We start from the raw sequence: 14,782 nt of genomic DNA on the forward strand, positions 1-14,782 counted from the left end.
GAAGTGACTTAGCAGCAGCAGCAACCTCTACCCACATGCAGTGGCACTGAATAAAAGGGATTCAGTATCTTATGAATGGTACTCATGATGACCATACTCAACCACTAAGTATCTGACCTGAGTTTTAATTTTTCTATCCAACTGAAGCCATTCCTGAATATATAACAAATACATTAATATGCACTGTAAGAAACATAATGAAATATAACAAATTTCTTGAAATTTTCAGCCTAAACTCTTAGTCTTTTATGTTGAAATGAGAAAGTTTAGGATCATTTTAGTTGTGAGTCTTTACTCTGAGATCCAGAAGTCTTTTAGAGTTCCCAGTTATAAAACTGCTAAACGAACTGTGCCAACAACTTACCCAAATTCCTCATTTGGCTGTTATTAGTGTCACCGGTAAGCGTTTTATTTTTATATATGAAAAACAATGCCTTCTTATCATCATGGTATGCTGGCTGATTTCTCTTGGGGGTATGGGGGTGTAGAAGGAGGGATTTTAAAGAGATTCTCACGGATACACAATGCTGGTACAAGGGTGAGGCAGATGCAAAATTTAAGGGCTTGCCAAAACCCACAGCTATCAAGATAAATGCCATTTTTATGGTATATTTTTAAAAAATCAAAATTAAAGAATTTTGATTCTTTAATCCAAAAGAATCAAAGAACCCATGATGAACAAAATGTTAGTATTTTAAGTGACGGCAAGACCCAGCAGGGTTGGAATCAGAAAATGATGAATGACGTGGGTTCTACAAGTGCAGAGTCAGATTCTGTCTTCCCTAGAATTTTGATATTCATCACAGATATTTCTTTTTTGGAAAAGAAAACATTGCACTAAAATATTATTTATCCTGATTGCTGAATTTTTGGCACCCCTTTAAATTTTCTGCAGTTGAGACAAATATCTCTCTTGCCTCACCCCAGCCCTGAACATCTTTGCCAGGGAAAGCTGGCAAGAAGCTCCCACACCACCCACCCCATGTGTGCCTGGCTTTGTGAGCTGAAATTTCTCTCCCTGGCATCACTGATGGCAGGAGAAAACTTTTTTTCAACTTTTTCCATTCGGACACATTTATCTGTTCACGGGGCACATCCTGCAGCCAGGTGCTGTCATGGGGTCAGCTGACCCGACAGACCAGTGAGGGAGAGTGTCTTCCTGCTGAGTCTCCACATTCCCTGGATGAAAAGTAAAACTTCTGAAAGTCCTAACGGAGGCACAAAGGTACACATTACCCACCTAATAATACCTGTCACATTGAATTCAACTTCTCTTTGGTGTCACCTGAATGTTCTCAAATGCTCCAAGTTTCTGACATTGGAGGACAGAGGAACCTGGCATGCTGCAGTTCATGGGGTTGCAACACGACTTAGCGACTGAATAACAACAAAATCTGAGGTTATTTTTCCTCTAACAATCAAACAAGAGGCTTGGGCATCATTGCATAGAGTTTGGGATGCTCCCAAGGGAAAGGGAGAAGGGTTTGTACTGCCTCTGTCCGCTCCTGCTTTCAGTCTCTGCTACCCTGACTCCCTAACCCTCAAAAAGTTCTTGCCCAGGCAGCTGTGATCCTCTCTGGGTAATGCTTTTCACTCCATGCAGACACTTCTTTCCTCACATCCCCAAGGTATCAGCAACAAGGCTTTTTGTGTAAGAGACTTTTCCTGAAGGTTTGTGGGGAACAAAGAGACTACAGCACAGTTCAGGACAGGAAACTATTTAAATTTTTAAAAAGATATGTTTGGATGAGCAAAGTCTAAGGTCATTCACTGCCAGCAAATTTGCACTGCAAGAAACACTACAGGGGTATTTCTCAGAGTGAAATGAAATGGTCTCTGATAGAAACTTGGATCTTTGGGAAGAATGAAGGGCAAATAAAAAGAGTAGTATTAAGAACCATTTGAAAATACTTCATTTCTTTAAAATACTTATGAAATAATAAGTATTTTACATTAAATGGCACAATATTAATTTTAAATGGACTGTGAAATGTTAGGATATATATATATAATCTATATCTGAGGATATATATGTATAAACTAAGATCCTGAAATATATGTATGTATTTTTTCTGGCTGTACCACATGGCTTGCAGGATCTTGGTTTCCTGACCAGGAACTGAACACAGGGCCTAGAGTGAAAGTGCCAAGTCCTTACCACTGGACCACTGAGGAATCCCCAAGGATATGCATTTTAATTTATACATTGCCTACCTCATTTTTAAATTTTTTTTATCTAATTTTTATTTTATATTGGAGTATAGATGATTTACAATGCTGTACAGCAAAGTGATTCAGTTATACATATACACGTCTATTCTTTTTTCAGATTTTTTCCTATATAAATTGTTATAGAATATTGAATTGAGTTCCCTGGGCTTATTCAGTAGGTCCTTATTGATTGTCTATCTTTTTATATTGTGGTGTGTATATGTTAATCCCAAACTTGCTAATTTATCCTCCACCCGCACCCCCCCCCGCCCCGCCCATCTTTCCTCTTTGGTGACCATAAATGTGTTTTTGAGGACTCTGAGTCTGTTTTTGTTTTGTGAATAAGTTCATTTGTAACTTTTTTTTTAGATTCCACAGATAGGTGATATCATATGATACGACTTTTCCTTTATCTGACTTACTTCACTTAGTATGATCATGTCTAGGTCCACCATGTTGCTGCAAATGACATTATTTCATTATTTTTTATGGCAGAGTGGTATTTCGTTGTGTGTGTGTGCCTCATCTTCTTTGTCCATTTCTCTGTCCATGGACATTTAGGTTGCTTCCATGTCTCAGCTTGTAAATAGTGCTGCAGTGAACACTGGGGTGAGTGCAGCTTTTCAAATTATGGCTTTCTCTGAATATATGCCAAGAGTAGGATGCTGGATCATATGGTAGTTCTATTTTTAATTTGTTTGTTTTCAGGTTTTTTAAAGAATCTCCATAAAAGTTTAAGTTATCCATAGTGGCTACACCAAGTTACATTCCCACCAACAGTGTAGGAGGGTACAGGGACCACTTTAAAGGTGCAAAGAAGCATAACAAAAAATCTGATAGACAAAGTAGGTTTCTGAAGAAATATTTAATCCAAAAGAAGACAAGATAGGAAGAAGAGAGAAGCAAACACATACCAGAGGACAAAGAAAAGAACAAATAATAAAATGGTAGACTTATATCCAACCAAATCAATAACTACATTAAAAGTTAATAGTCTACAGCACTTCAATTAAAAGTGGAAATTGTCAGAACAGATAAAAATGCCTGTTTCAACTGTACCCTGTCTACAAGACACATGAGAACAGTGACTATTATCAGAGATAAAAAGGGTAATAAGTATCACCAGGAAGGTATAGCAATCATTACATAACAGAGTTTCAGAGAGTTCATAAAGGAAAAACAGAGTGACAGAATTCAAAGAAATACGTAGATAGATACATAGATAGAAATCTGCTATCATAATTAGGTATTTTTAACACCTTTTCAGCCAAGACAAAATAATCGTAAAAGATATAGAAGATTTGAACACTACTATCAACTATCTTGTAAAGCATCTGCCTATAATGCAGGAGACCCGGGTTCGATCCCTGTGTTGGGAAGATTCCCTGGAGAAGGAAATGGCGACCCACTCCAGTACTCTTGCCAGGAAAATCCCATGGACAAAGGATCCTGGCGGGCTACAGTCCATGGGGCTGCAAAGAGTTGGGCACTACTGAGCATGTGCACACACACCCACACACACCCCAACTATCTTGATCTAATTGATATTTACAGAACAGTGTACTCAACAAAATGCACATTATCTTCATGTTCAAGTGCCCCTGATGTATTCACAGTGATCACATGCTAAGCCGTAAAACAATTCTCAGTAAATTTAAAGTGGCTAAAGCTGGGACCTCCCTGGTGGTTCAGTGGTTAAGACAGCACTTCCACTGTAGGGGGCACAGGTTCCAACCCTACTGTGGGAACTGAGATCCTGAAAACTGCGTGGTGCCGCCAAAATAAAAGACAAAATGAAATAAAATGGCTAAAATCATATAGAGAATGTTACCTGACCACAATGAAATCATGAGTCGGTAATAATAATGTATGTAGAAAAATGCCAAATACTTGGAACTTAAATAGCACAGATCTAAATAATTAGGGGGCTTCCCAGGTGGTGGTAGTGGTAAAGAACCTGCCTGCAAATGCAGGAGATGTAAGAGATGCAGGATTCAATCCCTGCATCAGTAGGTTCCCCTGGAAGAGGGCATTTCAACTCACTCCAGTATTCTTGCTTGGAAAATCCCCATAGACAGAGGAGCCTGGCAGGCTACAGTTCATAGGGGCACAAAGAGTCGTGCATGACTGAAGCAACTTAGCATGCACACAAAAAATTAATACGAAAAGCCTCAGCAAATATTGGAAAGTATTTTATCTGATTGATTATAAAAATAAAATATACAAGCTTTGTGAGATCAGACAAAACAGTTCTTAGAGATATATTTATAGCTTTAAAACCAAATGGCAAAAAAAAAAAAAAGACTTAGGTTTCACTTTCAGAAGCTAGAAAAAGAAGAGCAAAATAAACCTAAAGTAAATGATGGGAAGGAAGTAAGAAAGAGAAGGACCCAAGTTATAAAAGAGAGAGCAGATAAACAAATTTAACAAAGCCAAAACTGGCTATTGGAAAAGATCAACAGAAATAACCCCCAGCTGTACTAACTACTTCCCCCCTCCACCCCCTGCAAAAAGAGAGGACAAACTACCAACATTAGAAATAAAAGAAAGGATATCACTACAAATGTGGAAATTCAACAAGTCTCTTTCATAATCCTAGCAACCTTTTAAAAACGACAACCTGATTCTAAAATTTATATGGAGGACCTATTGATAGACTACCCAAACTGAAAGAAAAAGGAGCTTAAGGACAAGATAAGAAGGACTCCTGCTACTTGATTTCAAGACCTACTATAAAGTTATAGTAGTCAAGGCTCTATATCAAGATTCTATTATAAGGATCAACAAATAGGTTAATGGAACATAATAGGAAGTTCAGAAATATAATATGATTTAATTTTTGACAGAGGTATTAAAGCAGTCTAACAGAGCAAGGAGACTCTTCATTGAATTATGCTGCAACAGCTAGATATGTGTAATTTAAAAAAAACTCAAACATTAGCTTACGTACAAAAATTATTTTGAGGTGGAGCATAGACCTACATGTAGAAACTAAAACTATAAAGCTTCTCTAGGAGAATATCTTTTGTGACTGGTTGATAAAGATTTTTTTTTTTAAGACAGGAAAATGCAGGCCATAGACTGGGAGATATTCTTTGTAAAGAAAGCATTTATCTAACAAAGGATTGGTATTTGGGATTTAGAAAGGACTCCTGTAAGTCAAGAGTACAAAAGACAAATAACCCACTAAAAAATGGCAAAAATTTGAAGAGACACTTCACAAAGGATGCTAGATGAATGTCCAGTAAGCACTTGATAACGTGCTCCATGTCATTAATTATCAGTGCGTGCATGCTAAGTCGCTTCAGTTGTGTCCAACTCTTTGTGACCCAATGGATTGTAGCCCTCCAGGCTCCTCTGTCCATGGGATTCTCCAGGCAAAACTACTGGAGTGGGTTGCCATTTCCTTCTCCAGGGGATCTTCCTTATCCAAAGACTGAACCTGTGTCTCTTGCATCTCCTGCATTGCCAGGTGGATTCTTTACCACTAGCTCCACCTTGTTCAGTTTCTCAGTCGTGTCTGACTCTTTGCATGGACTGCAGCATGCCAGGCTTCTCTGTCCATCAGCAACTCCCAGAACTTGCTCAAATTTGTGTCCATCGAGTCAGTGATGCCATCCAACCATCTCATCCTCTATCGTCCCTTTCTCCTGCCTTCAATCTTTCCCAGCATCAGGGTCTTTTCCAATGAGTCAGCTCTTCACTTCAGGTGGCCAAAGTATCGGACTTTCAGCTTCAGCATCAGGCCTTCCAATGAATATTCAGGGTTGATTTCCTTTAGGATTGACTGGTTTGATCTCCATGCTGTCTGAGGGACTCTCAAGAATCTTCTCCAGCACCACAGTTTGAAGGCATCACTTCTTCAGTGCTCAGCCTTTTTTATTGTCCAATTCTCGCATTCGTACATGACTATTGGAAAAACCATAGCTTTGACTATACAGACTTTTGTAAGTAAAGTAGTGTCTCTGCTTTTTAATACTGTGTCTAGGTTTGTTACTGCTTTTCTTCCAAAGAGCAAGTGTCTTTTAATTTCATGGCTGCAGTCACCATCCACAGTGATTTTGAATCCCAAGAAAATAAAGTCTGTCACAGTTTCCATTGTTTTCCTATCTATTTGCCATGAAGTGGTGGATTGGATGCCATCATCTTCATTTTTTGAATGTTGAGTTTTAAGCCAGCTTTTTCACTTTCCTCTTTCACCTTTATCAAGTGACTCTTTAGTTCCCTCGTCCTCTCTGCTTTCTCCCTTAAGGGTGGTATCATCTGCATATCTGAGGTTATAGGTATTTTTCCAGGCAATCTTGATTCCAGCTTGTGCTTCATCTAGCTCAGCATTTCACATGATGTACTCTGCATATAGGTTCCGTGTCCGGTTCTAACTGTTGGTTCTTGACCTGCATACACGTTTGCAGGAGGCAGGTAATGTGGCCTGGTATTCCCATCTCTCTAAGAATTTTCCACAATTTGTTGTGATCTACATGGTCAAAGCCTTTAGAATAGTCAGTGAAGCAGAAGTAGATGTTTTTCTGGAATTCCCTTGCTTTTTCAATGATTCAACGTATGTTGGCAATTTTGTCTCTGGTTCCTCTGCCTTTTCTAAATCCAGCTTGTACATCTGGAAGTACATTTGGAAGCTCCATCTGGGAAGCCCTAAAACAGTGTGTTGCCTCCCCATCAGGGACTCAAACCCCGGTCTCCTGCATGACAGGCAGGGATAATCACCACTATACTAACAAGGATGGCTTAGTTATCAGAGAAATGCAAATTAAAACTACAGTGAGGGGACTCCCTGGTGGTCCAGTGGTTAAGACTTTACTTTCCAATGCAGGGGGTTCAGGTTCGATCCCTGGTCCAGGAGCAAATTCAATAAAGACTTTAAAAATGATCCACATTAAAAAAAACTTTAAGAAAAAAAACACCACCACAGTGAGGTATCACTACACACCCACCATAACAGCTTAAATGAGAAAGGCAAACACCGTCAAATGTCAGCAAAGTACTGAACCAGTGTTAACTTTCCTATCTTGTTGCTGGGAGTCTAAAGTCATACAGCCACTTTGTTTGTTTTTTTTTGTTTTTTTTTTAGCCCAGACACAGTAACTTTTATTTCAGTCATGTCTGCACACCTAAATTATGCTCTCACCTATCCCTATATGCTTTCTTTTTCTCACCTCTTTATTAGCCAAATCAATTCATAAACAAGTCCTTTCACTTCTACCGCTAAAGCATGAAGTCAGGAAGCTTGAAGGGGCAAAAAATTACATCTTTATTTTCAGTATCTTCTAGTGAAAATTTATTTATTTATTTATTTTTTACATTTTATTATTTTTTTAATTTTCTTTTTTTAATTATTATTTTTTTAAATTTTATTTTATTTTTAAACTTTACATAATTGTATTAGTTTTGCCAAATATCAAAATGAATCCATCACAGGTATATATGTGCTCCCCATCCTGAACCCTCCTCCCTCCTCCCTCCCCATACCATCCCTCTGGGTCATCATACAGCCACTTTGAAATGAAGCTATGGCAGTTTCGCATGAAGCTAAACATACCCCTACAACCCAGCAATTTTGGTTTTGGGTTATTTACCCAAGAGAAATAAAAGCATATGTCCAACAGAAAGACTAGTATGAGAGTGATAATAGCGTTTTTCTTTATAAAGCCCCAAACTGGAAGCATCCCAGATGTCAATCAACAGGAGCATGGATAAACAAATTGTGGTACATTCATGCGGTGAAAAGGAACAAACTACTTATTCATGCAACACCATGAATGAATTTCAGAAACATTATGCCAAGTGAAAGAAGCCTTAGACAAAAGAGTCCATACTGTGTCATTTCATTTATATGAAGTTCTAAAGCTGGCAAAACTAATCTTTGATGGAAAAAAAAAAAGGAGAATACAATGACTGTAGTGGGGAATTGGGAAGAGGCACAAGGGAACTTTCTGGATGGTAACAACATTTTAGATTTTGTTAGAGATTTGGATTACACAGGTGTATGCATTTCTCAAACACAATGAATTATATACTGTTACTATGAATGCATTTCTCTTCATGTAAGTCTTCCCTCAAAGGAAACCCCATAAATAAACAGTAAACTTTTGTCAATGATACATATTCTGAAATGCTAGGGAAAGTGCAACTTGCTTTGAAATGCATCCAGTCATATGTATATAGATGTTCACTATATAATAATTGCAGTTTCCTATGTTTGTAGTATTTGAAAATAAACTGTTGGGGGAAAAGTGAAATCTAGATAATGTCCAAGTGCGTTTGTAGTAGCACTGTTTGCAGTGGCCCCCAGTGGAAATAACATCTCTGTCCATCAGCAATAGAGAGGATAAATCAATTGCATTATAATCATTAAAATGGAACAGTCTCCAGCAATGAAAAATAAAAGATATATAACTATATGCACCAGTATGATTGAACCTCACAAATACAATATCAAGTGAAAGAAGGCAGATACTAAAGGGCACGCCCATCTTGATAATATACAAAAACAGGCAAAACTAGTCCATGCTGTTCAAAGTCAGGATAGTGACTGCCCTGGGGTGGAGTCACGACTGGAAAAGAATCCAAGGGCAGCTGCTAAATTGCCTGACTTGAGTGCTGGTTATATGGGTGTATGTGAAAAGTTAGCAGGTAGTAGACATTTATCTCTACATCTATTATTACTTCAATAAAAGTGTTCCAGAAAAAAAATTGTTAGACCTCACTGCTCTTAAAACAGGTTCCTCAGCCCCACCCCACCCCTGGGAATTCTTTGCCAGCCATTTTCCTCCCATTTCTCTTCTCCCAGCTCCCGGCCTCTGACACACCTATCTCCCTCACCTGCTAAGTGAGAACTCAGTGCAGAGGAATTTAGTTCTCAACCTCTACCCTGTTCTAGGCTCCAGGATGGAGTCAGCTAGAAAAGGCTCATGAAAGACTTTACCTAAACTGAAGAGCTGTGCAGCTCCAAGATAAATTCCTTTGCTTCCTGATGGCAACAACAACAGAACTGCTGCAGGCATTGTTTAAAAACAAATTGTCTTCCCTTTACGTGGGTGTCTGTGTCTTCCCTTTCTGCCACCTTTAGTTTATCCCTCTTACTGTTCCCCCCCACTCCGCTTTTTTTAGAGATTTCTTTTTTTATGTGGACCATTTTAAAGTCTTTATTGAATTTGTTACAATATTGCTGCTTTTTTTTTTTTTTTTTTTTAGTGTTTTGATTTTTTTGGCCACAAGGCAGGTGGGATCTCAGCTCTCTGACCAGGGATCAAACCCACACCCCCTGCATTTGAAGGCAAAGTCTTAACCACTGGACCTCCAGGGAAGTCCCACCCCTCTCTTTCGCTTCAGTTGTGTTGGAATCTTTGCGAGCCTTTGGACTGCAGCCCGCCAGGCTCCTCTGTCCATGGGACTCTCCAGGTAAGAACACTGGAGTGGGTTGCCATGCCCTCCTCCAGGGGATCTTCCCGACTCAGGGATCAAACTCACATCTCTTTTGCCTCCTGCATTGGCAGAAAGATTCTTTACTGCTAGTGCTCCCTGGGAAGCCCTTTTAAAGAGAGATAGTAGCTTACTTCTTTCACCAAATCTGTGAAGCAATGACTTGCCTCAGAGATTGTTCTGTTGTTTCAGCTCAGGCCCAAGATTCCCCTGGCTTAGGTAAGTCAACCCCACCAAAAGTTGGAGGTGAGGTTAGAGGTGGGGGGGAAGGGGTTAATGGATGATGGGGGGAGGGGAGGAGAAGAGGGAGGTGGGGAGAAGAGTAGGGGACAGAAGCACAGTGGGGTGAGGATCCAACTCTGCTCTTCTCACCCTTGTGATTGGTTGAGAAGTCTAGATGAATGCACATCTAAACAAAACAAGAAAACTATTCAACTAAACATTTCTTCTTTTGCTCAGATGGGTGAATTTCTCTCATCACTTGACGAATCAGAAGCCTTTGCCAGTTGATCTTTCCTTCTTCCTTGAAAGACTCCTCTAGGTGGCATCTTATCTCCCTGTCCCTTCTTGGTCTCCTGCCGACTTTCTCTTCATCTCTTTGACCTCTGAATGTTTGAGCACCCCAGGGCATGGTCCTTACACCCTACCTATTTAGTTACTTTCACTCTCTGTGACTCCACTCTATTTCGTGGCTTAAAAAAATACTATCCACACCCTAATGACTTCCACATTTGTGTATCTAGCCAGATTGCTCCGTTGAATGCCAGAACTGTTTGTTTAACTGCCTGTTCACCTAGATCTCTAATAGGCATCTGACATTTATCATACCCAGTACTGAGCTCCTGCTTTCCCTCCTCCAAACCTGTTCCTCCCACAGAGAGCTCAGTAAATGGCAACTCCATTCTTCCAGATGCTTGGGCCAGAAACTTGGGTGTCATTCCCGACTCCTCCCTTTCTCTCACCTCCCACCTCCAATCTGTCAGGAAGTCCTGCTGACTTCAGTGCAGAAGACACCCAGTCTCTGACTGCTCTCACCACCTTCGTTCCATTCGAGCCTCCAGCATTCCTCACCTTGATTATCAACAGCCTCCCAACCTCGTCCCCCATCAGCCCGATCTCAATACAGCAGCCAGGGTGATTCTGTTAAAATGCACGTCTGCTTGAAATACTCCATCAGCTTCCTGACTCGCTCACAGTGAATGCCAGCACCCTTGCCATGGCCTGCTAGGCTCCGCAAGGCCTGGCCTCCTCTCCTTACTTCTCTCGCCTCACTTCTGATTGCTCTTTGCCTCACTGGTCTTACTCCAGCCACATTGCGCAGTCCTTGAACACACTCTTGCCTCTGTGCCTTTGCACATCCCCTTCACTCTGTTTCAAATGCCCTTCCCCCTCCACGACTCAATTTCTTCTCTTGTCTATGAGAGCTTAAGTCTGGTATCACTTTCTCAGTGAGGCCCTAGCCCCCCTGCCTAAAATTGTACATTTTCTTATGTCTTCTCTCTCTCCTTTCTCTGCCTCATTTCTCTTGCTGGCACTCCTTGTCATCTTTGACACACGTATTTTTCACGTGTTTATATTTTTAAAAATCTGTCTTCCCCCACTAGAATGTAAAGTCCGTGAAGGCAGGGATTTTTATATGTTTGGTTCACTGCCGAGTCTTCTAGAACTGTGCTTGTCATGTGTAAGTGTTCGGTATTTGGGAGCTTTTGTTTATTTCAATACTTATTCATTTATTTATTTAGCTGCATGCAGGATCTTCATTGTGGCGTGAGGGATCTTAGTTCTCCTAAAGGAATCGAACCCATGCCCTCTGCATTGGAAGGTGGATTCTTAACCACGTTGGGCCACCAGGGAAGTCGACCCCTTCCTTTCCCCTGCCTCCCCCAGTTGAGGCATGTGAACTCTTGGTTGCAGGGTCCTTTCTGTGTCATGTGGGATCTTGTTCCCTGACCAGGAATGGAATCTGGGCCCCGTGCATTGGGAGTGCAGAGTCTTAGCCGCTGGACTACCAGGGAAGTCCCCCTCAGTGTTTGTTGGATGAGTGAATGGTTTCTTCAGAAGGGCCTGAGGGATGCTAACAGGTAAGAGGAAGTCCGTCAGATGAGAGAAGGCCAGAGGGGCCTACAGATACCTGGGAGGGGATGGAATTTTATTCAGTCTTTGGGGAATGGGGAGTCCTTGGAAAAGTGAGGAGAAAGAGAACTTTTAGCATAGAGAGTAAGAACTTGTGGAGTTGGCTGCTGTGGTTCAAATCCTGCCTTGGCCAGTTACTAGATATGGACAAGCCACCTCAATTCTCCGGATCTCAGTCTCCATGTCTATAAAACAGAACATAGCACTCACCTCATAGGTTTGTTGTTGTTTTTTAAATGGGTGTTTTTTTGCTTGTTTTTGTTTTTGGGAACTAATGAAATGACATACAAACAACATTTAGCAAAGGCAGGGTACTTAGGAAGACTTGGTTCAAAAATTGCTAGTTATTGTTATTGTGAAGAGACACCTATAAAGTAAGGCTTCCTGTTGAAGGCCTTGATGAGCGTTCAAATGGGACAGAGGGATGGAGCTAGTTGGGCTTGAGTTTTCGACTCAGGAGCAGTAATCCCTCATGGTACACAACAGATTCTTCCTCAGAACTCTCAGTCCCCGGCCTCAGCTGGTTGGGTTAAACCTAACTCCTGTCCTGCATTGGCTAAGATGGCCCTGCTTCCAAACAAAAAGGCAATCAGAGTTAGGCGCAAGTGTGGTGTGAGGCCTCTGCTGGGGACCCAGCAGCTCCCAGACATGTCTGCCAGTCGTTCTGTTGCTGATGCAGTCAGAGCAGAGAGAAATGATTCACTTCCATCCCACCATCGACATCAGGATCCCAGCCAAGCACAGGTTTAGGGGTTGCTCGGCGGATTAATTTTTTTTCCCCCTTCCTGAGTTGAAAGAGTAACTTTGTGTTTCAAAAAGGTACTTTCTTTATACAGAGAAATTCTGTGGTGAGGGCTTGCTGGGCTTGGTTTGGGGATGAACCACTTTTGCTTATGTCTGGGGAGAGAATGAAATCTAGCGCCCTGGGTTTTTTTTTTTTTTTCCTTTTCCCCTCCCACCCAGTAGACATGCAGAGCTGAAAGATGTCTTTCAGAAAACCTGGAGACGAGAGAGTTGACTCGTAGGTAAAAAGGGTGCCCGTTCAGAAGGCTGCCAGAGAGAAGTGGCTTCTTGTTTGTCAGCGTGGGTTTGTGGTAAGGAGGTCGGTGAAGCCCTCCCCAGAGGACCCAGCACTAGACAGAACAAATGAAACCTCTATTTGTTCCTCTCGCCCCTGGATTTAGATGGTGCTTTATGGCCAGGGTTATGGGGATCAACCAAAACCCAGGCTGGTGTTTATTCCTGGGATTGCAGAGACAGATGCCTCTCTGTCCTTCCATTTTCCAGGCCAAGAGGGCAGGAGACACTTTCAATCAAACAGCCAGGCAGTGAAGAATTATTTTCGAGGTGCCCACGGTGTCCCCAATGCTAAGCCTCATAAATATAAATAGAAAAAGTACAGAATTGAGGCTCCAGCCCTCAAGGCACATAAAATCCAGTGAGCAGGAGGAGGCGTGGTGGGCAAAACCGACTCTAAGAAACTGAACTGACAGCAGTTTCGAGGTACCAAGAATTAATCTTACAGGAAGCATCAGAAGAGGGAGAAGGTGGGAGAAGGCTTGAGAGAGACCAGACGCACCATGGTGACAGAAAGCCTCTGTCTTCTGTTCCCTGCTGCAGTCTGGTGCTTAGGATAATGCCTGATACAGAATGGGGATTCAGTAAATATTAAAGGAAGGAATGTAGAAGGAGGGGGACGATGTTAGGAGGATAAATAGGTGAGGAAGAGGGAGGAGGGCATTCCAGCATGAGGAAAGGCCCCGAGAAATGAGTTGGATGTCTTGGTGAGACTGGTTTAACCACAGTGAAGGGTGTGTAGTGAGGAGTAGTGGGGAATGAGGTTAGATATGGGGCCAGACAGGGGGAGGCTGAAAAGCCAGGCAAAAAAATGTAGAGGAGATCAACCTTCCTCCGTCAAGCTTTTATTGAAGGTGGACCATTTGCCAGGTGCTGAGGCCAAAGAAAGTGGTAGAGCTCTAAAGATGAATCAAAAGGCATCAGCATGTGTTGGGGGTGGACAGAATGGCTGCACTTTATTGTAATAATTGTGCACATGAGAGTAGGGAAGAAACTTTTTGAGGCTCTAATCACAGTTTGTTTGGATGCAAGGAACTGAGGTCATGCCCAACTCACTCAAATTAGTTTTGAGTTTATGGAAAGGTGTACCAGATATCCAAGGCTAGAAAGTAGAGTTCTTTCAAAAGGGAAACCAGAAGGCTCGATCTGGTACACTGGACTGGTTCTTCTCCCTCCCTTTCTCTTTGCAATGCCTCCTGGATTGTCTCTGACCTCTACCACTTCCTCCACACTCAGCTCCCTTCCCTCTCCGATTCTCTCTCTTGCTAGGATTTTACTCGGTGCAAGCTTCATACCTTAACACCACAACACCCTCCTGCTCCAGGCCCAGCCATCCCCATCCGATTTCTGAGCCTTTTAGGTCAGAACATCAAGGGAAGAAAAGCTGTTGGCTCAGCCCAGCCTCCAGATGGGTACCCTGAGTCAGGTGACCCTCAGAAACAATCAACTACGGTCAGGAGGTAACGCTCGTGATTCAAACATGGCTGCCTGAGCCTACTAAGACCTGCAGTTGAAGGCAAATTCCAAAGAAGTGTGAACCAGGAGGCAGTAATAGGTTAAAGATACTGGGAGCAAATCAGTTCACTTGGTAGGAGTGGAAAAGAGAGAAGGCTATCACACTTCTAAGCAAGGCCTGAGTTAAAGGTCTGACTTAGTGTTAGGGGTAAAAATAACACCCCAGTTGTGGATGAAAGCGGCATTTTAAAGCATTTAGGCTGGCTGTGGTCCATAGGACTTTTCCAAAAATCGAGAAACTGAAGGGACCCAGAGAGTCAAGAAAGCTTTTGCCTAGTCCAGAATGGAGCCGTGTAGGAATGGGGATTAAAAAACAAAAATGTAGCCTGAAAATTTTTTTAAGGGCAGAGTCTGCTTCTCATTTAATTGCTCTAACCCTGGCCTCATAGTTAGGCTCAGGGTAAGAAAC

At 41.7% G+C, this 14,782-nt stretch overlaps 1 protein-coding gene across 2 annotated transcripts in view; it reads left to right on the plus strand.

Annotated features, from left to right (window-relative positions):
• The window catches only part of NFAT5 (nuclear factor of activated T cells 5), a 192,682-nt gene that overhangs the window by 21,033 nt on the left and 156,867 nt on the right, over nt 1-14,782 (plus strand). The window lies entirely within an intron of this gene.

Source organism: Bos grunniens, chromosome 18 (assembly GCF_055505025.1).
Source record: "Bos grunniens cultivar Pamir isolate PY7600 chromosome 18, Bosgru_T2T1.0, whole genome shotgun sequence".
Classification (NCBI taxonomy): Eukaryota; Metazoa; Chordata; class Mammalia; order Artiodactyla; family Bovidae; genus Bos; species Bos grunniens.